At 41.6% G+C, this 27,744-nt stretch overlaps 1 long non-coding RNA gene across 3 annotated transcripts in view; it reads right to left on the reverse strand.

The window, feature by feature from the left end:
• Positions 1-27,744, reverse strand: part of LOC137563186 (uncharacterized) — a 263,248-nt gene that overhangs the window by 224,992 nt on the left and 10,512 nt on the right. For 2 of the 3 annotated variants that reach the window (XR_011030287.1, XR_011030285.1), the window contains exon 2: positions 9,925-10,025. This is a non-coding gene — a long non-coding RNA (uncharacterized lncRNA). Of the gene's footprint in view, positions 1-9,924; positions 10,026-20,487; positions 20,603-27,744 lie in introns of all 3 variants that reach the window. The other variant, XR_011030286.1, reaches the window with a different exon arrangement.

Below are 27,744 nucleotides of genomic sequence, written 5' to 3' on the forward strand. Positions count from 1 at the left end.
CACAGTACCAGGTCAGCGGTGTCCACCAGCTCCCATGTAGGGCTGCATGTTCCAAACCGTTGGTTAAGGTAAATCCAAATAGCAATGTCCAGCTCCCACACACGGCTGTAGAATCATACATATTTTAGATAAGAACATTGGCAATACCTTCAGGTCGATAAAACAAAACCAAAATTGGTAACGGATACAGATCCAAAGCTATATACAGGTCCTTCTAAAAAAATTAGCATATTGTGATAAAGTTCATTATTTTCTGTAATGTACTGATAAACATTAGACTTTCATATATTTTAGATTCATTACACACAACTGAAGTAGTTCAAGCCTTTTATTGTTTTAATATTGATGATTTTGGCATACAGCTCATTAAAACCCCAAATTCGTATCTCAAAAAATTAGCATATCATGAAAAGGTTCTCTAAACGAGCTATTAACCTAATCATCTGAATCAACTAATTAACTCTAAACACCTGCAAAAGATTCCTGAGGCTTTTAAAAACTCCCAGCCTGTTTCATTACTCAAAACTGCAATCATGGGTAAGACTGCCGACCTGACTGCTGTCCAGAAGGCCATCATTGACACCCTCAAGCAAGAGGGTAAAACACAGAAAGAAATTTCTGAATGAATAGTCTGTTCCCAGAGTGCTGTATAGGCACCTCAGTGGGAAGTCTGTGGGAAGGAAAAAATGTGGCAGAAAACGCTACACAACGAGAAGAGGTGACCGGACCCTGAGGAAGATTGTGGAGAAGGACTGATTCCAGACCTTGGGGGACCTGCGGAAGCAGTGGACTGAGTCTGGAGTAGAAACATCCAGAGCCACCGTGTACAGGCATGTGCAGGAAATGGGCTACAGGTGCCGCATTCCCTAGGTCAAGCCATTTTTGAACCAGAAACAGCAGCAGAAGCGCCTGACCTGGGCTACAGAGAAACAGCACTGGACTGTTGCTCAGTGGTCCAAAGTACTTTTTTCGGATGAAATCAACTTTTGCATGTCATTTGGAAATCAAGGTGCCAGAGTCTGGAGGAAGACTGGGAAGAGGGAAATGCCAAAATGCCTGAAGTCCAGTGTAAAGTATCCACAGTCAGTGATAGTGATGGTCTGGGGTGCCATGTCAGCTGCTGGTGTTTGTCCGCTGTGTTTTATCAAGGGCAGGGTCAATGCAACTAGCTATCAGGAGATTTTGGAGCACTTCAATCCTTCCATCTGCTGAAAAGCTTTATAGAGATGAAGATTTCATTTTTCACCACGACCTGGCACCTGCTCACAGTGCCAAAACCACTGGTAAATGGTTTACTCACCATGGTATTACTGTGCTCAATTGGTCTGCCAGCTCTCCTGACCTGAACCCCATAGAGAATCTGTGGGATATTGTGAAGAGAAAGTTGAGAGACGCAAGACCCAACACTCTGGATGAGCTTAAGACCGCTATCGAAGCATCCTGGGCCTCCATAACACCTGAGCAGTGCCACAGGCTGATTGCCTCCATGCCACGCCGCATTGAAGCAGTCATTTCTGCAAAAGGATTCCCGACCAAGTATTGAGTGCATAACTGAACATAATTATTTGAAGGTTGACTTTTTTTGTTTTAAAAACACTTTTCTTTTAGTCGGATTAAATATGCTAATTTTTTTTTATATAGGAATTTGGGGTTTTCATGAGCTGTATGCCAAAAACATCAATATTAAAACAATAAAAGGCTTGAACTACTTCAGTTGTGTGTAATGAATCTAAAATATATGAAAGTCTAATGTTTATCAGTACATTACAGAAAATAATGAACTTTATCACAATATGCTAATTTTTTGAGAAGGACCTGTAAATAAGATTAAAGCTAATGGAATTCAGATAGATAAGGAATTAAATTCTTATGAGAAGATGATTCCAGAAAGGAAAAAAAAATCCCTAAGCTAATTTCAACATTGTACAACCTTTTGGGGTCCCTGATGCACTGGACTCCACCTGCTTTTTGTCATAAATGGGAAAGTGACCTAGGCTGGCAGGAGAACTTACCTAGGTGGCCCAGAATTTTCAAAAGTATTCTGGACATTGCAGAATAGGCAATTACAGTGGATTCAGTACAAGAGGATATTTAAATGATATTGGTACCCAGCAAAAATAAAGGAAAAAAAAATATTGAACACATCAAACCAATGTTGGGAATATCATACCAACGATGCAACATATATGCACATGTGGTGGAGCTGTCCTGAAATCAGTAAATTTTGGCAGGAGATTGAAAATGATGTCAATAGGAATTCAAATACCCATTACCTTATTGATAGAACCTAGCTCTTTTTGGTTTAACACCCATGGATAAAGGGTTCCCAACACTTATTCTGATTGGTTTGGGCACAATGATAACAAGGCAACTGTTAGCTAGGACGTGGGGAAAGAATCTATGCCAACGTTAAGAGAATGGTGAATGGAGATGACATAATTCCTCTAAGTGGAGACTGACCAAGAGAATGAAAGAGACCAAAAATACCTTAAATTAGTACTTATCCAAAATGAAAGAATGAAGCTTAATGAAAGGTTTAGACTGGTAGGTTAAAGCAGTAGGATAAGCCATACTATGCCAGAGAAAGAAAAAACACATATATAAGTAGAAAAATACTTGATCTACTTACATAACACATGTATTATACTGTCCACGTTTTGATTTCAGTGCATGTTATATAGTAAATGACGAGAATTCTGTTAGTGGTGGGGGCCATGTCTTTTGCCCACAGTTAAGGCTAACTCGTGTCATAATTTTTATGGTGACGAAACAGCTTTAAAGAGCTTATTATGGGTGATGGATGATAAGGAATTTAATATGGATGGAAGGTATGGATACATTATGGAATGTTTTGTTGAATGAATGGAGGTAGGTAAGGTTTAGGCAGAATGAGTAGGGGTTTAGCTAGTTGGTGGAGGCTGGAGATTTTGTTGTTTTTCTTTACCTACAGTTGCCTACTTTTTCTTTCTTTTAATACTTCTATTCATTTTTCTTTTTTTTAATCGTAAGTTACAAAATAATAAAGATAAGCGGACAATGATGCAATCCAAGCCCAAAGCCACCGGAGCATAACAATTAAGTGCATATCTTTAAGATGTATTTATTTATTTATTGTATTTATAAAGTGCCAACATATTACGCAGCGCTGGGCAATAAGCTAAGCTGAAGTCCTAGCAAAATAAATAAACAAATAAATAAATAAAACACTTCTTTGAGTAATGTTGTAAGATCAAGACAGCCATGAAGACTTTACTGATGTCTGTGCCATTGGTTAAAAAATATTTTTTATTTCCAGTTCCCAAATACAAATTTGCCTCTTAAAACAGAAAGTATTTGCATTTATTTAGCTTTATGTCAACAAGACTGAGTGATCTCCCATAATGTATCACTACAACGTTAGCAAATCATCCTAACTTCCTGCCTGATGGTGTGGTTTTCAGTAATCTTGGATGAAGAGTTACTGGAACTAGGTTTATTTACAGGATTCAGCAGCTCTCTACATTAAGCAGTATGTTCCTCTGTGCCTCCATCATGCATCCACAGGAACCAACAATCGCATTATCAATAATCATCACAATTAAAACCATACCATATCCCTAAAACCAATGTTTCCCTGATCGTGCAATGGACCAGGATCTCCCTTATGTGTCTTAAAGTTTACCCAAGCTGACATGTGACATAAAGAGATAAACTTGTATATGTACAGTGACAAACATAATAATAACTGTGCTATCAATAACTAAGCCGTCAATTTCTTTTCTTTTCTGCATGAAAGGGATAAAATTCAGGCATGCAAGAGACTGTTTCTCTCTTGTTTGCACCTAGGTGGATTATAGCGTAACCCTTACTGATAAGGAATTACAGCCATAAAACTTTTTGGGGCAGAAAGCAACTTCTGAGTACAGGGGATAGATAAAAAAAAAGGTCAATAGTTCATATATTTTAGCTCTGGGACATTTTATAGACTGTCATTGAGCAGAGACAAAAAAACATTAAATATACTTTGTAAACATTTAAACATAACGTACAACAAGGGGATATCTAAAAAAAGTCATTTTTAGGAACAGGAGGATAGATAAAATTGTTTAACTTCATCAGTTTCTTTTCACCTTGGGCTCACTTTACCTGAGTTAGTAACAAAATAGGGAGAAGCTGTTTGATTGGCAGAAGAGGAATGGTGCAGTGTTGCACCACCTGAAGGTCTACTGCCTCCTAATAATGGCAAGCACTGGACGATTCCATTGTGGTGCTGCCCTCAAGATACCATCAGATGCTTCACATATCAGGATGCGTTAAACATGCTTCTTAAAGTGGAGAGGCCTCTTGGACATTCATTCGAATTAGGAGCTTTTGGAAGTCCCTTTAGGCAGATTAATAATGTTGTTCCAAATCACTATTACACAACTCACTAATACACAGAGTGTACTTTAATTCATCTATTACCATAGAGCTAGGGGCAAATGCACACATACCGTTCGGCTACATCTACCAACCAAATGACATGCTGCTCTCAAATGACCCATCACCTAACAGCTTCCAGGCAGCACATGGCTGGGCCATTTGTCACAAAGCCTCCCAGTGTCTACGATAAATTTGTTCAGCCGCTCTGTAAACAGCATTTCTGGCTAGCACTATAAGATATGCTTCAACCAGTACTGAGATAACTGTAGCATTTCAATAATTTCACTGAAACTTGGCACATGCCCGCATAAAGAGATGTAATAGCCTGAGGATTCCTGCAGCACGGCTGCCAGTTAGTGAGCACACTAAGGCCATCTCAGCTGATTGATTTTCATGGCTCACAGCAAAAATGTTTTTAATGGGACTAGCCAAGTTGTCATCACACTGAATGATACTTCCATGGCTGAGCTGTGGCACTCAGGGAGTATATATCAGCTTGTTTTAGGGAATACAGCGAGGAAAATTAGAAAGCATATTTTATCTTCACCACTAAGTCAAAACATCTGCCACATGTCATAAGAATGATCTGTCCTCTTGCATGAACTTGGAGTGTCTGCCCTTTCTTTCACAGTAATTATAGACCAAGTACAGAACACGAGGAGAACTACAACTTGTTTTTTTTTTCAGTTTAAATAAATCCATCCCTTTCAATGTTTATGGGAAAAGTGCACAGTAATATATATATTGCTGGCACTACAAACCTGCAGAAATCATGTGGCATCACAGATTTTATGAAAAGAAAACTTGCTTGATTTTTGGGATGCAAACCAACCTCTCACTGGTGCTACCTTCTGCTGCCAGGCTCTCTACTGCAGTGACTGAAGGTACACCTGTTCCTGTGCTTATGTTGCCATGGCTTCCACAAAAAAACTGCTACTCATCTTTCTAAGGGTTGTAATTAGCAGTCATGCAAGCCAAAGCAGCCTGGAACAAAGAGAACCCCCTTTTCTCGTCACAGGAAGAAAATTTAGGATAACAGCATAGACGCAGGTATAGATGTAGTGGGATCCAAGGGTAGTGGTTGGTTACCACTCTTGCATTGCAACACTGTGTCCCCGGTTTGAATCGCAGCCAGGGCACTATCTGCACAGGGTTTCCTTTGGGCACTCCGTTTTCCTCCCACATCCCAAAAACTTACAGCTAAGTTAATTGGCTTCCATTGAAATTGACCCTAAAGTGTTGGTGCCATATAAATACTACTAATAATAATAATCCAAGGGTTGAAGAATGAAGCCAGATTTATGTTCTCTACCACTATTAAAGCACATGTCAGTAATTAAACATGACAGATATATTATCTGTCATATCTGCCATGTGAAGTAGATATTTTATTTTCCAAGCACTGTATATGTGGTACAGATACACCACAATGTGTGCCACCAACCTATAATTCTGCCAATGGATTTCAATGCTAAAAAATCAAATATTTTTCTTGGGGGAAAAAAAACCCTGCCCCCTTTTTTGTATGTATATATTTTCTTTTGCATGGTGTAATCCGCCTATTATCTTTCTGGCTATGCTTCTAAAACATATATTGACTATTTTCCATGCTTATTTATTCCACACTCTGGTCTGTCACACACCATGCATAATATTATGAGATAGTAGTATACTACTACTTCTGTATAAATCACTTGTGAAGCCACATGTGGAGTATGGATACAGTGTTTGGCACTACATGAAGGACAATGACATTATGGAACAAGTACAAAGATAGGCGAATACATTAATTGGGGTGATGGATGGTCTCATTTTTCAAGAAATATTGGACAAATCAAAGATGGAAATTTGGGCGCCTATTTTCCTCTCTTTCTGTTTGGCTCTTCCTCTTCAGTAAGCAAGCACCTATTCAGCAAGGAGTCCTTGGGCTAGACTACCTAACACTGCTACTGCCTACTGAGTGCGCCCTAGTGGCTGCAGCTCAAACACTTTGAGTCTGCCAGGATAAAAGCGCAATATAAATATTATTTGTCGTGTCTTGTCTATTAGGCAGAAACTTGGGCGCTGCCATGGGCACCATTATAAATTGAAATTGGGTGTCCAAATTTCCTTGCACCACTATTTCATGCACATGGACAAACTGGGCTTATTTCACTTGGGAAAAGATGACAGAAAGGTGACTTGATTAACATGTACAGTGGCTTGCAAAAGTATTCGGCCCCCTTGAAGTTTTCCACATTTTGTCATATTACTGCCACAAACATGAATCAATTTTATTGGAATTCCACATGAAAGACCAACACAAAGTGGTGTACACATGAGAAGTGGAACAAAAATCATACATGATCCCAAACATGTTTTACAAATAAATAACTGCAAAGTGGTGTGTGCATAATTATTCAGCCCCCTTTGATTTGAGTACAGTCAGTTGCCTATAGACATTGCCTGATGAGTGCTAATGACTAAAAAGAGTGCACCTGTGTGTAATCTAATGTCAGTACAAATACAGCTGCTCTGTGAGGGCCTCAGAGGTTGTCTAAGAGAATATTGGGAGCAACAACACCATGAAGTCCAAAGAACACACCAGACAGGTCAGGGATAAAGTTATTGAGAAATTTAAAGCAGGCTTAGGCTACAAAAAGAATTCCAAAGCCTTGAACATCCCACGGAGCACTGTTCAAGAGATCATTCTGAAATAGAAGGAGTATGGCACAACTGTACACCTACCAAGACAAGGCCATCCACCTAAACTCACAGGCCGAACAAGGAGAGTGCTGATCAGAAATGCAGTCAAGAGGCCCATGGTGACTCTGGACGAGCTGCAGAGATCTACAGCTCAGGTGGAGGAATCTGTCAATAGGACAACTATTAGTCATGCACTGTACAAAGTTGGCCTTTATGGAAGAGTGGCAAGAAGAAAGGCATTGTTAACAGAAAGCATAAGAAGTCCTGTTTGCAAATTGCCACAAGCCATGTGGGGACACAGCAACCATGTGGAAGAAGGTGCCCTGGTCAGATGAGACCAAAATGGAACTTTTTGGCCAAAATGCAAAACGCTATGTGTGGCGGAAAACTAACACTGCACATCACTCTGAACACACCATCCCCACTGTCAAATATTGTGGCGACAGCATCATGCTCGGGTGGTGCATCTATTCAGCAGGGACAGGGAAGCTGGTCAGAGTTGATGGGAAGATGGATGGAGCTAAATACAGGGCAAACTTGGAAGAAAACCTCTTGGAGACTTCAAAAGACTTGAGACTGGGGCGGAGGTTCACCTTCCAGAAGGACAATGGCCCTAAACATAAAGCCAGGGCAACAATGGAATGGTTTAAAACAAAACATATCTATGTGTTAGAATGGCCCAGTCAAAGTCCAGATCTAAATCCATTCGAGAATCTGTGGCAAGATCTGAAAACTGCTGTTCACAAACGCTGTCCATCTAATCTGACTGAGCTGGAGCTGTTTTGCAAAGAAGAATGGGCAAGGATTTCAGTCTCTAGATGTGCAAAGCTGGTAGAGACATACCCTAAAAGACTGGCAGCTGTAATTGCAGCAAAAGGTGGTTCTACAAAGTATTGACTCAGGGGGCCGAATAATTATGCACACCCCACTTTGCAGTTATTTATTTGTAAAAAATGTTTGGAATGATGTATGAGTTTCGTTCCACTTCTCACGTGTACACCACTTTGTATTGGTCTTTCACATGGAATTCCAATAACATTGATGCATGTTTGTGGCAGTAATGTGACAAAATGTGGAAAACTTCAAGGGGGCCGAATACTTTTGCAACCCACTGTATAAATACACCTAACAGCAATATAAAATCTTGGCAGATGAGCTTTTTATTCCTAGGTCTGTACAAAGGACAAAATGACATGGTCTACACAGGAAGGAAAGGAGATATTACCACCTTTGTATAAAGGGGTTTAAGTTAGAGTGGTTAAAACATTTGAATATCTTACCAAAAGAAGTAGTTGTAGCAAATTTAATATTTTTATTTAAAGCATACATGAACTCATTTTGCAAAATTTTATCTGGCTATATTGGCATGTGCCTTAAGATTTGACATACAGTACCTCTCCATCTGGTCCTTTTTTTTTTCTGCAGCCATCAACAGTCCCTTCATTCACTTTAATGAAATACTTAAAGTTAACCTCCAGACTAAAAATCGACTCAGCAGCACTGAAAAGGCCTGGTGTTTCTTTAACAGTTTCACAGCATCAGAACTTTGTTTATCTTATACAAGCCTCATTTTTAGCTGCACAGAAGAAAACTGCCCAGGCTTCTTTCCCCTGATGCTGTGCAAAGCATGATGGGATTTCTGATGTTGTTGTTCTCGTTCTGCTGTTTTGGTGCAATTTTTTTTTCTTTACATTTTGAATTTGACATTTGAAGCCTAGCGTGTGCAGCTGGGAGGGGTAATCAGGACACAGGACAGTTGGAACTGTGTCTTATGCTCCTTGTCACCTCCTTTCAACCAAAAAGATGGCTGCCCCCATGACAAAGATGGCAGCCCCCATGAATCACAAACATTTGCCTGTTCTTTTAAAACCGGGTGGGTACAAAATTATATTACCTATCTATTGTAATTAACATAACTAATGTAACTTAATGACAGTATGTTTGTTTAGGCTGAAGTTCCCCTTTAACACTATTGTTGAATATTCACTAACTGGAAGAAGCTTAGCTCCTCCATCTGTTCCTCCCCCTTGCTGCCCTTTACCATCCTCTCTGTACCCACAGTCGATCCCTCTGTGTGCACCAAGATCTCTCTGGCTCACAGTGCAGAGAATGAGCATATCTTCAGAGGGCCATGTGCTGCCCCTGAAGCAGTTCTGTCGCAGGCACCATTTCCAAGATGATGGACCCATTATTTAGGAACAACTAGCAGCTGAATGGGAAAACGGAGATGCTAAGGGCTGGTTCACACGGAAGCTTGGCGGCGTCCACCACCAAGCGTTCAGAACTCGTCGGCTAAACTCTCCCATTCAAGTGAATGGGAGCGTTTAGCATCGCGTGGTTACGGCGATTAATGCAGCGTTCCTATGTCGATTTAACGTGTAATTTCGGCTGGCCCTAGAAGCCGCATGCGACATCCAGGGCCGGCTAGCCGCGACGGCTTCATGTCCCCTTGCGGGGACAAGAAACGCCAATCGCGACAGGAACAATCGCCGTACCACTGCCCCCGAACGAGACGTCACAGGACGACGCTGCTTCCCGGCCGCCCCAACGCTGCCTGCCATCCGTGTGAACCAGCCCTAACCAAAATGCTGCTTTGGACAGGGCAGTGCCAACTGACTAAAATACAAACAGGAATTTGGTTTTAAATGGGGAAAAAAGGTTTTATTCCAGTATATTTTGTATACTGCACTGACAATAAACCCTAGAGAGGGCATGATGTTACACAAAGAAGAGTTCTCATTGTAGCTGAGAACAGATGCAACATAGGTAATTGTATATTGTTATAGTTCACACATGAAATGTTTAATAAAATCTGCTGTAGCTGGAAATAGAACCTACCTTTTAATTTTCTTACTTCTAATGAAATCCACAATTAAAAACTACCACTGGTTGGTGTATTCTCAGCATCATGGGAAATGGTGTTGCTCCCTTGGCTCTTTCTATAAGAATATGAGAAAAATTATTAGTGTAAGTGTTTCTACTCAATTTGCAAAGCTGAATGGATAATGATCACACATAGTCTTTTATTTTGTGTGAGGTCCTTTTTCATTAAAAGCAATATTTATCAGAAGGTTGAAATGTAACATGCTGGTTTAGCCTTAACTCTCCTAGGCTGTCAAGACCCGCATTTCAATGCAGAAAATAGAAAAGGAGAACAAAGGATACAATGAAAATGTGTTATCTAATTAAAAAGGTGGTTTGTCAGGGAAATGCTACATTGTGAATTATTAGGAAGAACAGAGGGCCAGAAGGCTAAAATCATAATGTCTTGTTTAATTAACTGCCACTATGAAAAACAATGACCCATTTACTGTTTATACACTCTGCAGTTACAGCTAACAAATGATAGACACATTGGAAATTCTGGTATTTATGGAAGCTGTAACCTGCTCTATACAGATACGGATTGTTTAAATCCAATTCAAAACCTCCATTTAGCAGTGCCCTGCAAAGTAGGAGATCTGCTTTTCTTCCTCAAAACCCTCATAAATACCACTGATAAACTTCTCTCAAGCTACAGTAGAATCCCAGTTATCCTGAACTCAACTAACCAGCAGTCTCAACCAACCAGCACAAATGGCCGGCAGTACTCACAGTGGTGAAGGTCAACGTCTTAGGCTGTTTGTGGGCTTTGCTGTGATCAGGGCCAAGTTTACCATAAGCCACTGAAGGCACCTGCCTACAGGCACCTGATGATGGGAAGAAGGCTCAGTCTGCTCCCCAAGTGCCTCCCTCTCTTCCCTATGCTAAGTGTAAATGAGAGGTTACTCACCCGACTTTCAGAATTCCACTGACGAGATCTACCTTCAACTGTGGGCATCTCTAGCTACCTAATACTTTGGGTCAACTCTAGCTACTTAATACTCAGGTTACTTCTGGCTACCTAATACTAAGGTGCACCTGTAGTTATCTATGATGGGCAAGGGAAGTAAGGGAGGAGTGACAGCTTGGTCAGTCAGCACACTTGTGGTGCAGTTCAGCAAGGGTTTGTAGGTTCCTGGCGAGCGAAGTCTTGGGTGCTTGGACATCTGTGCCTATAGGCTCATGTGAGGTAAATCTGGGTCTGGCTGTGATTAAAGACTGGGTTCCACATCTCCCCCAATATTAATATGCTTTCAATTACTGTATATTAAGTAGTGATGGTCATGTCTAGGAGAACTCATGGAGAAGCATGTGATCAGTTTGGTTAGATGATAGAAATGTCAGTCTCTGATTTGTTAGTCCCGATCATGTGCTATAGCAGAATGTGATCACAGCAAATCTATCAGCTGATCAAATAAATCACATGCTTTTCCATGTGTTCTCCTAGATATGACAATCACTAATCTTAACATTTAATATAGAGCTCATGGTATGTATATAGAGTGAGGTATAGTACTATACTTCTATGCTGGATAGCCGAGACTCTACTGTCTTTTAGAAGGTGGAACAAAAATTTGTCAGACAATTGAAGGATTAAAGGTGGACAACTAAGTCTATAGGAGATGTATAGTTGTTTCACATACAGTGAAAGGTTTGAGAAGAGGACTGGATATGTCCTGTGTACATCCTCCCTGGGTTTGGACACAGTCTTGCTCCCTCCCCTTTCTATTACTTTCTGTTTCACACCAGTCATTGGTCACATAGTCTTCACAAGAGATCTGCTAGAATTGTTATGCTTTCTTTATCTTGTATTCTTGCAGTAGAATAGATGTTTTGAGCAAATGAACCAGTTGCAGCTTCTCCTTTTACCTTGACTGACCAACAAACACATCATCTGATAAACTGACACTCCTAAGGGCTGGTTCAGCTGGACTTCTGCTGAGCTTTTACTTGGCACTGCATTCAAACACCTGTATTTAACCACTTACGGATCAAGGGTTTAATCCCCCCTAAAGACCAGGCCATTTTTCACAAATTGGGCCACTGCAGATTTAAGGCCTCACTGCAGGTCTGCACAACTCGGCACACAGGTGATACCCCCTCCCTTTTCTGCCCACCAACAGAGCTTTCTGTTGGTGGGGTCTGATCCCTGCCAGCGTTTTTATTTATTTTTTAACAAATATTCATTTATTTATTTTTATAATAAAAATTTGTATTTTTTTATTTATTTTACTAGCCCTCCCTTCATTCACCAGCCAATCAGTGCAATCAGCTTATGACAGCGGATCACTGTCTTGCCGCAAAGGGGGACAGCCGTGTCACACGGCTGTCCCCGTTACAGCCCTGCCATGGATCACAGCTCTGTACACAGTAAATAGATGGCGGTTTTGCCCTCTAACAGTCTCCTAGAGGTGATTGCCGATTGGCCTTAGGCAGTCCTGGGGCTGCCACCGCAATCACGCCCATCGGTGTGATGTGGTCCTCAAGAAGTTAAACACTGGTATTTAGATGCTAGCTTTTGAAGGCTTTTGGGAAGCCTTCAAGGCTAGCAGTTTGGGTCCCTACACTGGTTTCCGTTTACCACCTTTGAAAGCAACATGTTGATTTTTGAGATGAGACATGATGCCAGGATCTACTGCCAGACTTTCATGAAAGCCTGCAAAAGCTTGTCCCGGATGCTCCCATTCACTTGAATGGGACGGCGGTAGATCCCAAAAAACATGGCGTCTAAAACCTTGCGTTAAATGCCGGTAAAACATCCATGTTAACCAGTCCTAAATGTTCCATGAGAAGTATTCTGGAGTAGCATAGTGCCATCACAGTATGGTGACAAGCTGTCAGAAAAGGTAGATGTTAATATAGCATAGAAAAATAAATGAATGAATCACAGCCTAAAACACATTTTTACATTTATTTTTTGCTTCTCTATTACATAACAGACAAATTCATCACTATTACATAACAATCAAATTCATCCCTGGCACCTGCACCCCCCTTCTTTGGACAACTCTGATTGGCTAATTCTTGTTCATTTATATATTGATGTTGGGACTCAAAAAACAAAACATTTGGTGGTAATAAAGAAATCCAGAATGAGAGCTGCTTCAGCACTGGAAACCGGCTGGGAGCAGGTCTGGGGAGAAGAAGCTTAGCCTGCAAGGGAACCTGGAGAGGTAAGTTCTCTGCTTGCAACTCCACAATTACTGCAGCCAGGGGAAGGGTGGAACTCTGTTGGCACCACTGGATGCCCCATGACTCTGCAACTAAAGGCTGTCACTTTTCAAGCCTCTTCCTCAGCCTAGCCCTGGAGCAGCACCATTAGCTCTCTTTTTAAAACCTGTCCTTGTTTTGTAACCAATATATTGACCTTAAAGCCTTACCAATCCTAAATATAGAAAAATACAAAACAATACTAGTCTTCCAAGCTTACCACCCTCTCACCATCATCTTTCATAGACGGTGAAGTGTGGGGCCTTCTCCTCCAGTCAAACATCTTTCTTCTATCTGCAGAGTCAGGCTTTAAAATGTACTTGTACTACATCATTTTTTTTATAAATATGCACTAATCATTTGAGTAGTGGGGTACACATGAAAATACTTTTAGAAATGAAAAATATACATTAGACTGAGACACATTCTATGCTGTAGTAAACATCTGGGTAGCAGGGCCGGGCCGAGGCAGAGGCTGTAGAGGCTCCAGCCTCAGGGCGCAGTGTAGGAGGGGGCGCACAATTCATTCAGTTGTCATTCACAATTGTGTTTGAAGCAGAAAGAAATAGGAAAAGGGGATACATGGCAGTGACTGCAAGTCAGATAACTAGAGATTAAGGTATTGGGGAGGTTGGGGGCCCTGGGGCGCCTCTTAGTCTAGTAGCAATCAGTGTGTGACAGCTGGGGCGGAGGGATGGAGGGGCGCACTTTGGTGTCTCAGCCTTGGGTGCTGAAGGACCTTGTCCCAGCTCTGCTGGGTAGTGATGTAATGAACTGTGATATTGGAGTCTTTAACTGATTTTCCTGTATGAATGTAGTCATCAATATTGTCTAGCGAAAGAATGAGCTTGTCTGAGTTAAGGACAAGTGAGAGCTCTGTGTTCCATTGATGTCTGGAAACTGCTCCTTAATATATTTCTCTAACTAAGAACCATAACATGACATTTGTAACCTTTAATATTCACTCCATAATTACAAGTTAATTGGAGCACTCTTGTGTTCACCAAGACAAGATGCAATTTACTTCCTTTTTACGCTGCTACTTTATTATTCTGTCAAGAGTTAGAGCAATGATATATGCCGGAATATCATTTTACGATTCTAACGATGGAGCACTTTGATTTGCATTGCAAAAATATATTTGCTTACGAGTCCACAAGGCGTCAGGCTTCACATTAATGGATGAAAAAGATTGTGTGCTTTAATTAAGTTGCTATTAAATTATAAAAAGTGTTTCAAAACAAATACAGTTTTGTTCCTGGTAGTTTCCAGACAATGTGACAGCTTTCACTAAGGTGGTGTTAAGATATTTCATGAATGCCAAGGGGACCCTTATGGAAGAGTTTGACATTTCCCAGGCTTTGAGTTCATAGTCAGGTCATTAGAAAACTAAGAATAAAGTAGAAAATCCCTGGTCTCCCCAACAGCTAAGTCTGTAGTGTTCTATTACTTGGTAGTCTTGTAAAAGTTACATTTCCAGATGGTTGCACACCACAGGGGATCATTTAACCCTATGATATTTTTCCAACATAACACTAAAAGCATTGTCAGACCTACATCCAACAACGCATAATTGGTTTTGCTCTCGCTAAACCAAAAGGCTGAAATTTCACAAAAATATATTTAATGATTTTTGCAGAGCGTTTTATGAAATGGGGTAGAACCGTCACCCCTGCGGTTTGGCACTGAGCGCACCTCTTTCTTACACACATGGACTTGAGTTTTTTCTAGCGCAATATTTACACATTTAAAGGGGTTGACAATATTTTAAAAATGTGTAAGGAAGGATTGTTGGATTATGAAGTTTGTGAATATAATGTATTGTGTATGAGTTTTCCTTCCCTTGGGCAGTATAACAGTTTTAGTGACCACCGTGCCACTGTAGACATGCTTAAAGGGGCACTATCACATTTTTTTTTCATTTAAAATGTATGTGCGTACACATAGAAGGTACATTCACCCCATAGTAAAATGCACTATAAATTACTTTCTTTCTATGTTGCTGTTTCATACAGTAGGTAGCGTTAATGTGGGATAAACTCTGACATAACATTCGATAAAAATATGTTTTTCTACTTTTTATTACCCATACAGCTATCATGTTTGCTTTTGTGCACAAGTAATATTGCCTGTTTACAAATTACAAGTTTTCAAAGTACAGTTTATCTGCTCTGAAAGTTGCCATTGCATTTTATTGTATAGCTGCTGTATTCATATATTAAAATCTCTCTCATGATCATTGGTCACCTCTCTCTGCTTCTCAACTCAGTACAGTTCAGTTTCAGCACACTGCTGGCTGTACACTAAATGCATCTAAAGTAATGTAAACAAAAGAAAATGTTATCACCTCTTCGGATGCAGCCAGAAAGCAAGGCACTTTCCACTGAAGAACAAAGTTCTTGCAGTGTGTAGAGAGGCCAGCCAGCATCTTCATATAGAATAAAGTAAGTAAGTATGAATAATTAATGAACAATTGAATAACTTGAATTATTTAAATTAACACCATAGCCACTGGAAAAATTCCATTACATTTCCTTACAATGTGGCAAATATTTCAGTACAGTGACTAAAATGATTGGTGAAATAATGCCCTGATTGATGAAATAATGCAGAGGGCCAGGCTGAATATTTTTGGCTAATTGCTACTGTATGGGGACACCACCAGATCAATATCACACCTATATTATAATATTAAAGAGACACTGAAGCGGAAAAAAATATGATATAATGAATTGGTTGTGTACTATGAATAATTACTAGAAGATTAGCAGCAAAGAAAATATTCTCATATTTTTATTTTCAGGTATATAGTGTTTTTTCTAACATTGCATCATTCTCTAATATGTGCAGATTACACAACACTCAGCATTCAAAATTATTCTTTCAGAGCAGTCTGTGAACTAATGACCTCTCCTCTGCCAGAGGAAAAGTAAACAGTTGAGATAATAAAAGTCAGATAACAGCCCTCTCCACGACTTTGAAAGTCGTAGAGCTTAATGGCTTTTTTGCATAGAGATAACAACTGGAGTTTCTTAACTCTTCCTGTTAGACTGATGTGTCTGATCTTAATGTTTTATTTCTTAGCTGTACTACACATACAAATCATAATATCATAATTTTTTGTTTCGCTTCAGTGTCTCTTTAAATCACCTCAATACACTATTAAAATTGAAAATGTAACCTTTAATTTCATTAGATCAGTACAAAAAAATTGCATTAACTATAGCATTTTACATACCGGTACATGACATCAGTCTGTAAAACTCTGAAGAAGGCAATCAAAGAGTATATTGGTATAATTCAGAATAATCTATGTTTAGAGAGATAGTTTGTTTTCAGATTATCCCTGTTGCTTCTTTGAGGAGATTCCTCCCAGTATAAGTGTTAGGAGCTGTAATGGATAGAATTATTGCCGAACAGCACTTAGTACCAGTACAAATCCCAGCCAGGACTCTATCTGCACAGAGATTGTATGTCCTCCCCATGTCTGTGTGTGTTTCCTCTGGGAACTCCAGCTTCCTCCCATATCCCTAAAACATACAGATAAGTTAATTGGCTGCCTCCTAAATTTGGCTCTAGACCATGATGGACATATGACTATGGTAGTTAAGTGAAAAGGCTATATACTCTGTACAATGTTATAAAAGATGTCAGCACTATATAAATACTAAATAATAATAATAATGAGACCTGGACTATCAGCACTTCATTACACTCATGCAGGCCAAGTAGTTCAAAGAAGGAGTTGTACCTCATTAAAATGTATAATGTGTAAATATATCATCAGGCTGTTCCATAGATGGAGACTGTAGCCAAAACTACAATTATCCTTTAAGTGTTTGTAGAAGCAGCATCGGAGTACAGAACCTGGCAACTCTAGCTCCATAAAACAGCAGGCTTCAGCAAAGCGTCTATCCAGTGACAGTACGGGGGCTCACACTTGATAAAGCTTGGTCTTTTCAAAGGCTGTCAGATCTCCAGTGGGAAAGCATAATTACAGCTGAATTAAAGCCTCAAATAGCAGCAAAATGACACAATTACATCTAAAATGTAACAGAAAATGATGACAGCACATAAAGACCAATTGGGCTCCATCAGTCTGCCTGCTTCCCTTAATACTTTTCACATTCAGGACAGAAGAGTGTTTATCCTGAGCACAATTACTTGCTGTCATTTTCCTATTATAGCGGCAAGATGTATTTTCCAATGAGCTACAATTAAAGGGATGATCCTCCCAAAACTCATAATTCAGTTTTAGTCATTGCTGGAGAGATAAGCCACTTAACAGTTTCTCATATTCATTGTAGACTGGTGGGGGGTATATGCACTAATTCTGCAGAATCAGGTTCTATGACACACAAAGCACAACTAAATGTTTCACATATGTTGCAGTGTTGTGATAATAACAGCAACAGCCCAAAGTGACAATTCTAGGTAGGGCCAGATTTATACTTTCATAACTTAGTCCAGGCCAGATGTTATGAGCTGCACCTCTCTTTTCCATGTACGGCAACCTTCCTCTTCTATGTGTGGATGTGAATCAGACCTCTTCTTGCATGAAAGTCCATCTTTTATGCAGCAGACCCTCTCTAAACTTGTACAGCAAACAACCACGAGCAGCAGGTGTGCACGGGAGGCGGGTGCGTGTGCGTGCGGTAAGTGTGCTCGGCTCGCATGTGCACTGACATGCGGCAGTGGGGGCGTTAAGAAACAGACCTAGAGCCCATTTTTAAACGGGCTTAGGTCGCCAGTATGTCTATAAAACGCAATAATTGTGCTTACCTTCCTTCCAACCTCTACCCAGGATGGACTGGAACTGGAAAACATCTCTGACTTTATTAATATCCATGTAAGAACAATCTTTTGTTTTGATATTTTGATGAAGATGAAGAATGGGTAGATTCGTCATCCATCCATCGGATCGACTGCAGCAGGGACTCCTTTGGTTCAGCCCCTCCATGATGAAAGCGCTAATCCGGAAGTAAGGGTCGCCATGGCCGGATGCTTCTGTGGCAGCCACATTATCTTGACCAGCCCTGCCGAACACAGCCCAGGAGTTGGGACCCACTACAGAAATGAACACTACTGCACTTTTTGATGTGGAACACCTTGGCCAGCACTGCCAGATGCCAGATGTCAGCAATCAGGATCCTCAGTAGTGTCAGCCACCACCGCCGGTTTCTTTAATGAAGAACTGGGCCATCACTACTTAACCTTCGCCTCCCTCTGCCCCCCCCCCCCCCTTCGAAGTCTCCTTAGGGTATAACAGATGACTACCAAGGGCGACTGGTGGCGCCGTTGTATGGCAGCCTTGGCTTGCCCCACCCCACCCCTTACTCTTACCATCCAACCCACCCCTTCCAAAACCTGTGTGAGCCAAAACCAATTCTGGGTACAACCCCCTCTGTACTTGGCTAAATAAATGCTTCTGATTCCCATCTGTCACTTGTAGACTGGAATTTACAGCTATCCCAATGTTCCCAGATGTATCTTGGTTACAGACAGGTTCCCTAGAGGTGCACAGAACCATGAACTGAACTATGGATATAATTTGCCACCTGTTGGAGAGCAAATTATATGCTGGACTCTCAGTGAGGCTTGAAGCTAATGGATGGTTGGCTTACGACTGTCTCAGGGAAGTATATTAAAAAAGGTTCAATAACATTTCCTTCTGATACTAAATGAAGGTTGTTGTCAGTCAAATGTTCATTAGAAGACATATGCTGTAATTTATTGGTTAACACTATTAAGAGATATGGTACTTTTTTATACATGGATGACCTAGTAATGGGAATATTGATGTGTGCGCCTGATAGTATAATTACTGCTAAGTATATGGTCTAGAATAGTTCACACATGTTTCAGGGAAACTGCTGGGAATGACCTGCAGCACTTACAGCTCTGGCGACTGGCTGCGGAAATAATCTAAAAGGCAACATTTTGTTTTGTTAGTTACTCTGTTCCACTGGAAGCTATTACTAGATGAGATCTAATAACTACTACATCTACATTAACTGATATAGGGTCAAATAGCAATACACTTTATATTGCCACAGCCAATGTCTATAACAATAACCTTTTCTTGGGATGTGAGGGCAAGGGCGATTGATAAGGTCATTGGTGTTCTCCTCAGTGTGGAGGTGTGAACCTGAAGTGATATGTTTACAGGAGGCACATTTATTAAATAAAAACGAGAGAACCAAACCAGTATAACAGCACTGATGAGATTTATATTTTTAGCAAAAACTTGCCTTAATACCTAGTCACAAAACAGCAATAGCCTCATAATATGTGGTGAATGTGCATACAAAGAACAAGGTTCACTCATGAACATCCATACAACAAGCTAAAGACCACCATCAAAAAAAGAGTATCACTTCCATAGGAGCAAAAGCATGCATCCTAGGCCTAGAAGCGATGAGTAGGCAATTTTAAGAAGAATGGAGCTAGATATATTGACAGTCCATAAACTGCCATCCAGCATAAGCAATGGTGCCCAGAAAGTATAAGACACCAATTTCCAGGGATAAGTCAAATCAATATGATTGAATAGAGGATGTCCATAAATTGAGCAATAAAATGTATACAACCTGGGATAGTGACAGCTGAGTCACGATGAGGCATTGATGTGTAACACAGACCACACAGCTCCGGATTATACTCCTTGATGAGGGCCCTCCTCATAAATCTTTGTAAAGATCTGAGGCAATCCAGAGCTTATAGCAATGGTCTGGTTGCAGTAGTTAGGTGGCTGGAGCACATAACAGAACCTGAAAGTGGAAGTTCCGCAGTGGGATAACTCACCGCTATCCAGAAATACCACCACATGAAGCCGCACCCACACTTTTCCAGCGAACCAGGGTGGATACTCACGCAGTGGCACACATCAATGCATTTCACCCTACCTGCTTGGGACTTCCTCAGGACTGTCTATCTAAATCAGAATTTCTCATATTAGGTATTAATTCAGTGTTTCTCAAACCTGTCCTCGTGACACACCAACAGTGTATGTTTTGCAGACAACCAATGCACAGGTGGGGTAATTAGTGTCTCAGCTATATGGAATCCACCTAGCATAGCCACTAATTATCCCACCTGTGCATAGATGAAGTTGCTTGCAAAACATGTACCATTGGGGAGTCATGAGGACAGGTTTGAGAAACACTGTATTAATCTATATATGCCCCTAACCCTCAACCCAGTTGGATCTAAACCACACAATTTCTCAAAGTGTAATGATTTTGATGTTGTTGTTTTTTCTTTTTCATCCTTTCACTAGATTTCTTTGTGTCTAAAATATCACAAATATGTTCCTGTTCCTGTACTTACTTTGAGCAATTACAAGGTTCAGATGCGGCTGGGTTGAGGGTTAGGGGCACATATAGATTGCAGTTCTGTAAAACATCAATCCATGCTTTGCTTGGCATCCAGTTCACACAGACACCTGGGCAGGAACAGAAATGATCAAGTCTAGAACAGCATAAATAGATCTAATGCAATCATGGAATATAACAGCAGTATATCACTTTGCCATCTACAGGCCAGAAGTAGGAGCACCACAGGTTTCTCGTGAAGCCTATAGTGGGCTGGAGTGGGCAAAGATACTTCCCAATATATTCCAGTGGCGTGTTTTTGTTGCTGTGTCTCTGATACAGGAGACCAGGATTCAATTATCTGCTCTTCCTGTTCAGCAAACCAGCACCTATTAATTGAGGAGACCTTTGACAAGACTCCCCTACACTGCTACTGTCTATAGAGAGTGCTCTAGTGGCTGCAGCTCTGGAGTTTTGAGTCCCCGAGGAGAAAAGCATGATATTAATATTCTGTGTCTTGTCTTATTGCTGCATACCATCATTCTTCATGTCCTCCCGAGTCCAGACTAGTGGCTGCAGCAGCATCTGTCTTCCTCACCCGGCCAGTGCCTGCTTGCTACTCACACTATCGTACACACAGATAGTACGGGTTGCTGCAGGAAGTCTACAGCAGGCTAGGGACTTTGATATTCATCACCTTTAAACCCAGCGGCACGAACCATGGGGCGGCAGCAGCAGCTATGGGATAATAAAGGGCAAATAGCTGCCTACATCTGGGGGCGATTTGTGTGCCCTGAACTGAGGGAGGGTAAAGGCCAATCATGCTGCTTCCCCCTCTGACACTGCACTGTGGGCGGTCACTCGCACCTAGAGAAAACTCACACAAGTATGTGGGCAGCACACAAACTCTATGCAGTTAGTGTCTTACTCTTGGCCCAATTTTTTTGCTCAGGACCTTAGCGCTGCAAGGCGAGGGTGTAATCTTATGTCCCCTTTCTGAAAAACTACCACTATGAGTGTCCGTGCCACTCACTGCTTTCAAAAGCTCACCATCTAGACTCCGGTAAATCTTTCCAATGCCATGTCTGATTCTTAGAATCACTTAGGTACAACACCTAGCTAAAGGGAGCAATGTATTTTAAATAATATGAAAAACAGAAATATTTCATAGTGGTAGTTTTTCAGAAAGGGGACATAGCAAACCAACAAAACCCTGGACCTTATGGCACAAGTAGTACGTTTTTAGACATTTTTTTGCTCTGTTACTTTTAGTACTACAGATACAATTAATTATCTCATAAGTAAATTTTGAGTTGGTAAATTCTTACATTACCAGTCAACACTTTTTAACACTTAATACTTACTAATGGTACTAATAAAATGTATCTTCACGTCACCCCTTTTTCACTTCCAACTCTCAATCAGATACAGAGGAATTGTATTAAGATTTAAATTTTTCCTAAACTTGCCTGGCTATTTGAAGCAACGACTAGAGTGAGCATTTCTCCTTGCGTGAACTGGTCCTTTTGTCTTTTGTTTAACAGCATCATTACAATAAGCACAAATGTACTTATACTGGAAGGCAAATAGCATTGGATGATTAGTATGCAGTGTAGTACACTCAGAAGTTTGAAGAAATTGAATAAAAAGTCTAATGCAGTTATTATTTGCATGTATATTACTTCCTGTGGAGAACATAGCAGGGGAACAAAGCCCATAAAATGGCCTTAAAATATGCAGATGTACTAGAAAGAGTAACTGCAAGAGCTTTATTGCACAGTCCTAATATGATTTTGCTATTGTGGCAGTGAAAGCTTTTGAATTATAGCAGTACCCTTAACATACAAGTCTTGGCACTGTAATTGGCATTTATATTTAAACAGAGCACATACTAATGGCTCTTACAATGTAGTACTTGATTTCTTTTGCAGTGATGTCTGGAATAGCCCAATTCTGCTTAGCCTGAATTTCCTTAGAAACTGCATATTCCCACCAAAATGTGGAAAGCTTTGTAGATAACATGACGATTGATGGGCACAGTAAAAATACTATTTTTTATTTACTTTGAAAAAGAGTGCATAGCCTTAAAATTGTGGGGGGTTTTGTGTTTGTTTGTTTGTTTGTTTTAGCATGGAGTGAGAACCTTAGCCTCATACACATGTATGAGGAATGTGTGTATTGGGTCTGAATCCCTCAGGTGACATTGCAGGTGAAGGCTGTTCAGATGTGTAGCTAGCATGCAGGCTAGTGTCATGGTTTGTTACTATGCAGGGGGCCGAATAAGCAGAGCAGGTGTGATGTCTTGCTGGAGCTGGATGAGTGGGGAGAACAATGCTTTTGGCTGTCAGTCGCCCAAAGTGATCTGCCTGGGAGGTCGAGGGCTGATGTACACATGCTGGACCCAAGGCAGAGGGAATCGTTATCGGCCGCCTTGTGCAAATTTAATCTAGCGGGTATACGGGGTTTATGGCTGAGTGTTTTCAGGAGAAGGAGTAATTATTCCCACATTTTTCACAAACATAACAATTATTCACACATTTGTCACTAACAAAGCAAATACCTCCAGTAGGGTAAAAGCAGAGCAGGTGCTAAAAGGCTGTGGACAAATTAAAAACATGGAGGGGGGGGGGGCTTTCTGATTGACATCTTATTAAGGGAATGATAGGGCACATGCTCACTGACCATTTGGTCCTGCAAGTCACCAGCCTATTTGGCAGGATAGTGGGATATTCAGTATTTCTATGGGGGTCATAGCATTTTCCCCCCAAAAGTTCAAGTCCAAATTTCGATATGCTGCAAGTGCATACACGGGCATGCTGAACAGAAAGAAAGGAGAGGAGGCGCCTGGAGGATGGCAGCCTCGGCAGCTTGCTCTGTCTTTTTATGTTTGTTTTATGTATTTTTATTTTGCAACATTGCCTTGTGCAACCCAACCCGGATAACCTTCACCAGTGAACAACTACTGAGCATTCGGAACTTCGACAAATGTAATCTACCCCTGGATATTTCATCTACTCTTGATCTTCTGGGGATCCTAACCAGTGGAGCTACTGTGCTGAAACAGGCAGTGAGGATTAGAAGAAGAGGCAAGCGCTCTGGGATCCAGACTAGCTTTCGACGCAGAGGACTGCGCTCTCCACTACCTGGAATCATACTCTCAAATGTCAGGTCCATATATAACAAACTGGACGAGCTTCAACTACTGATCAGAACAAAGAAGGACTTTTATCTCTCTGCGGCTATTTGCTTCACAGAAACTTGGCTATCTGAGCTTATTCCAGACAACGCTCTGCAGATTAATGGATTTACACTCTACAGATCTGACCGGGACCCACCTACTTCTGGCAAAACCAAAGGTGGAGGACTCTGTTACTATATTAATGATAGATGGTGCACGGATGTTACAGTTATTAAGAGGACATGCTCGGCTGGGCTGGAAACTCTCTTCATAAACTGCAAACCCTACTATTCACCCCGTGAGTTTTCTTCATTTATTTTGGCTGCTGTGTACATCCCTCCACAACCATGTATGCAGCCTGCGCTCCAGATCAAATCACCGAGGTGGAAAGGAAGTACCCAGATTCTTTTTTTTATCATACTAGGGGATTTCAACAGTGCTAATCTTTCCAAAGAACTCCCCAAATACAGGCAACACATCACAAGCGCAACTAGAGAAGGTAAGACACTTGATCACTGCTACACTACGACTAAGGACTCGTATCACTCTGTCAGCAGGGCAGCTCTCGGGAACTCGGATGATGCTGTTATACAGCTTATCCCAACATACATCCAAAGACTAAAAACTGCCAAACCTGTAGTGACCACAGTTAAGAAATGGACGAGTGAAGCTGTAGAAAAACTGCAGAGCTGCTTTGATTTAACAAACTGGAATATATTTAAAGAATCCACCAGTGACCTAAATGAATACACTGACGCTGTGACATCATATACACTGGATAGTGTAATGGTTAAGGGCTCTGCCTCTGACACAGGAGACCTGGGTTCAAATCTCGGCTCTGCCTGTTCAGTAACCCAGCACCTATTTCAGTAAGGAGTTTCTTGGGCAAGTCTCCTTAACACTGCTACTGCCTACTGAGTGCGCTCTAGTGGCTGCCTCGCAAGCGCTTTGAGTCCGACAGGAGAAAGGCGCTATACAAATACTGCAATTATTATTATATATTACCTTTTGTGAAGAGTCCTGCATCCCCACAAAAAAGTGCACCAGGTACAATAACGATAAACCCTGGTTTACATCACATCTTAGGAAGCTGCGCCTCGATAAAGAAAGGGCATATCGTACAGGCGATAAAGTCCTCTACAAAGCTGTGAAATACAAACTGCAGAGAGCCATTACTGACGCAAAAAAGATTATTCTAAAAAACTTGAGAAACAATGTTCAAACGCTGACTCATTCACAATATGGAAATCTCTGCATGAAATTACCAGCTACAGGAAGAAATCTCCGCCCTCACTACACAATCTGCAGCTTGCAAATGAACTGAATACATTTTATTGCAGGTTTGACACTAGCAACAAAAGCCAAACACACCAAGTCAATTCGCATAATTTCCATCTCTGCAGCAGGCAAACTGAACACTCTTCCTGCCAGCCAACGTCTCCACCCCCTGCGGTGCCTCAGCAACTACACAACACAGGAGGCCAGACACAATCTATTGACCTGTCCCCAGATGCGCATGCTCTAACAATATGCCAATCAGATGTAAGCAGACTCTTCTAAAGACAAAACACTAGGAAAGCAATGGGGCCAGACTCTATCTCTGCGAAATGCCTGAAACTCTGTGCCGATCAATTAGCTCCTGTATTCACAGACATATTTAAAGCATCTCTCGAACTCTCAATTGTTCCGGCCTGTTTTAAATGCTCAACTATTGTACCAATCCCAAAAAATTCAAAACCTACATGTTTAAATGATTACAGGCCTGTTGCCCTGACATCATTGGTCATGAAAGCATTCGAAAAACTGTTAATGGCTTATCTGAAATCTATCACAGATCCCCTGCTGGACTCTGCAATTTGCCTACAGGCCTAATAGATCCGCAGATGATGCCGTGAACATGTGTATGCATTATGTACTACAGCATCTAGACACCCCAGGAACCTTCACCAGGATTTTATTTATAGATTACAGCTCTGCATTTAATACCATAATGCCATCTCTGCTACACAGCAAGCTCTCCCAGCTACACATACCTGAATCCATCTGCAAATGAATAACCGATTTCCTAACCGATAGGAGACAGCGTGTTAGACTTGGTAAACACACATCAAGCTCTCTGACCATCAATACTGGTGCACCCCAGGGCTGTGTGCTTTCCCCACTGCTCTACTCACTGTACACCAATGACTGCATCTCCACAGATCCATCTGTTAAGGTTCTGAAGTTTGTAGATGACACAACAGTAGTTGGTCTCATACAAAATGGGGATGAATCTGCATACAGGCATGTGGTGGGACAGCTTTCCTCCTGGTGCAGCAGCAACAACTTGGAACTAAACGCTCTCAAAACTAGTGTTGGGCGAACACCTAGATGTTCGGATTCGCGAACGTTCGCCGAACATCGCCGCGATGTTCGGGTGTTCGCGCCGAACTCTGAACATAATAGAAGTCAATGGGGACCCGAACTTTTGTGCTTTGTAAAGCTTCCTTACATGCTACATACCCCAAATTTGCAAGGTATGTGCACCTTGGGAGTGGGTACAAGAGGAAAAAAAATATTTGAAAAAGAGCTTATAGTTTTTGAGAAAATTGATTGTAAAGTTTCAAAGGAAACTTTTAAATGCGGAAAATGTCATGTTTCTTTGCACAGGTAACATGCTTTTTGTCGCCATGCAGTCATAAATGTAATACAGAGAAGAGGTTCCAGGAAAAGGGACCTGTAACCGTAACGCTAACCCAGCAGCAGCACACGTGATGGAACAGGAGGAGGGCGGCGCAGGAGGAGAAGGCCACGCTTTGAGACACAACCCAGGCCTTGCATGAGGACAAGAAGCGTGCGGATAGCAATGCTTTTTGCCGCCATGCAGTCATAAATGTAATAAAGATGAGAGGTTCAATAAACAGGGACCGGAAACGCTAACCCAGCAGCAGCAGCAGCACACGTGATGGAACAGGAGGAGGCGCAGGAGGAGAAGGCCACGCTTTTTGAGACACAGCATCCCAGGCCTTGCATGAGGACAAATAGTGTGCGGATATAGCAATGCTTTTTGCCGCCATGCAGTCATAAATGTAATAAAGATGAGAGGTTCAATAAACAGGGACCGGAAACGCTAACCCAGCAGCAGCAGCACACGTGATGGAACAGGAGGAGGCGCAGGAGGAGAATGCCACGCTTTTTGAGACACAGCATCCCAGGCCTTGCATGAGGACAAATAGCGTGCGGATATAGCAATGCTTTTTGCCGCCATGCAGTCATAAATGTAATAAAGATGAGAGGTTCAATAAACAGGGACCGGAAACGCTAACCCAGCAGCAGCAGCAGCAGCACACGTGATGGAACAGGAGGAGGCACAGGAGGAGAATGCCACGCTTTTTGAGACACAGCATCCCAGGCCTTGCATGAGGACAAATAGCGTGCGGATATAGCAATGTTTTTTGCCGCCATGCAGTCATAAATGTAATAAAGATGAGAGGTTCAATAAACAGGGACCGGAAACGCTAACCTAGCAGCCGCAGCGGCAGCACACGTGAGGGAACAGGAGGAGCCGCAGGAGGAGAAGGCCACGCTTTTTGAGACACAGCATCCCAGGCCTTGCATGAGGACAAATAGCGTGCGGATATAGCAATGCTTTTTGCCGCCATGCAGTCATAAATGTAATAAAGATGAGAGGTTCAATAAACAGGGACCGGAAATGCTAACCCAGCTGCAGCAGCAGCAGCACACGTGATGGAACAGGAGGAGGCGCAGGAGGAGAAGGCCACGCTTTTTGAGACACAGCATCCCAGGCCTTGCATGAGGACAAATAGCGTGCGGATATAGCAATGCTTTTTGCCGCCATGCAGTCATAAATGTAATAAAGATGAGAGGTTCAATAAACAGGGACCGGAAACGCTAACCCAGCAGCAGCAGCAGCAGCACACGTGAGGGAACAGGAGGAGCCGCAGGAGGAGAATGCCACGCTTTTTGAGACACAGCATCCCAGGCCTTGCATGAGGACAAATAGCGTGCAGATATAGCAATGCTTTTTGCCGCCATGCAGTCATAAATGTAATAAAGATGAGAGGTTCAATAAACAGGGACCGGAAACGCTAACCC

This window comes from Hyperolius riggenbachi, chromosome 3, assembly GCF_040937935.1.
Source record: "Hyperolius riggenbachi isolate aHypRig1 chromosome 3, aHypRig1.pri, whole genome shotgun sequence".
In the NCBI taxonomy this organism is placed as follows: domain Eukaryota; kingdom Metazoa; phylum Chordata; class Amphibia; order Anura; family Hyperoliidae; genus Hyperolius; species Hyperolius riggenbachi.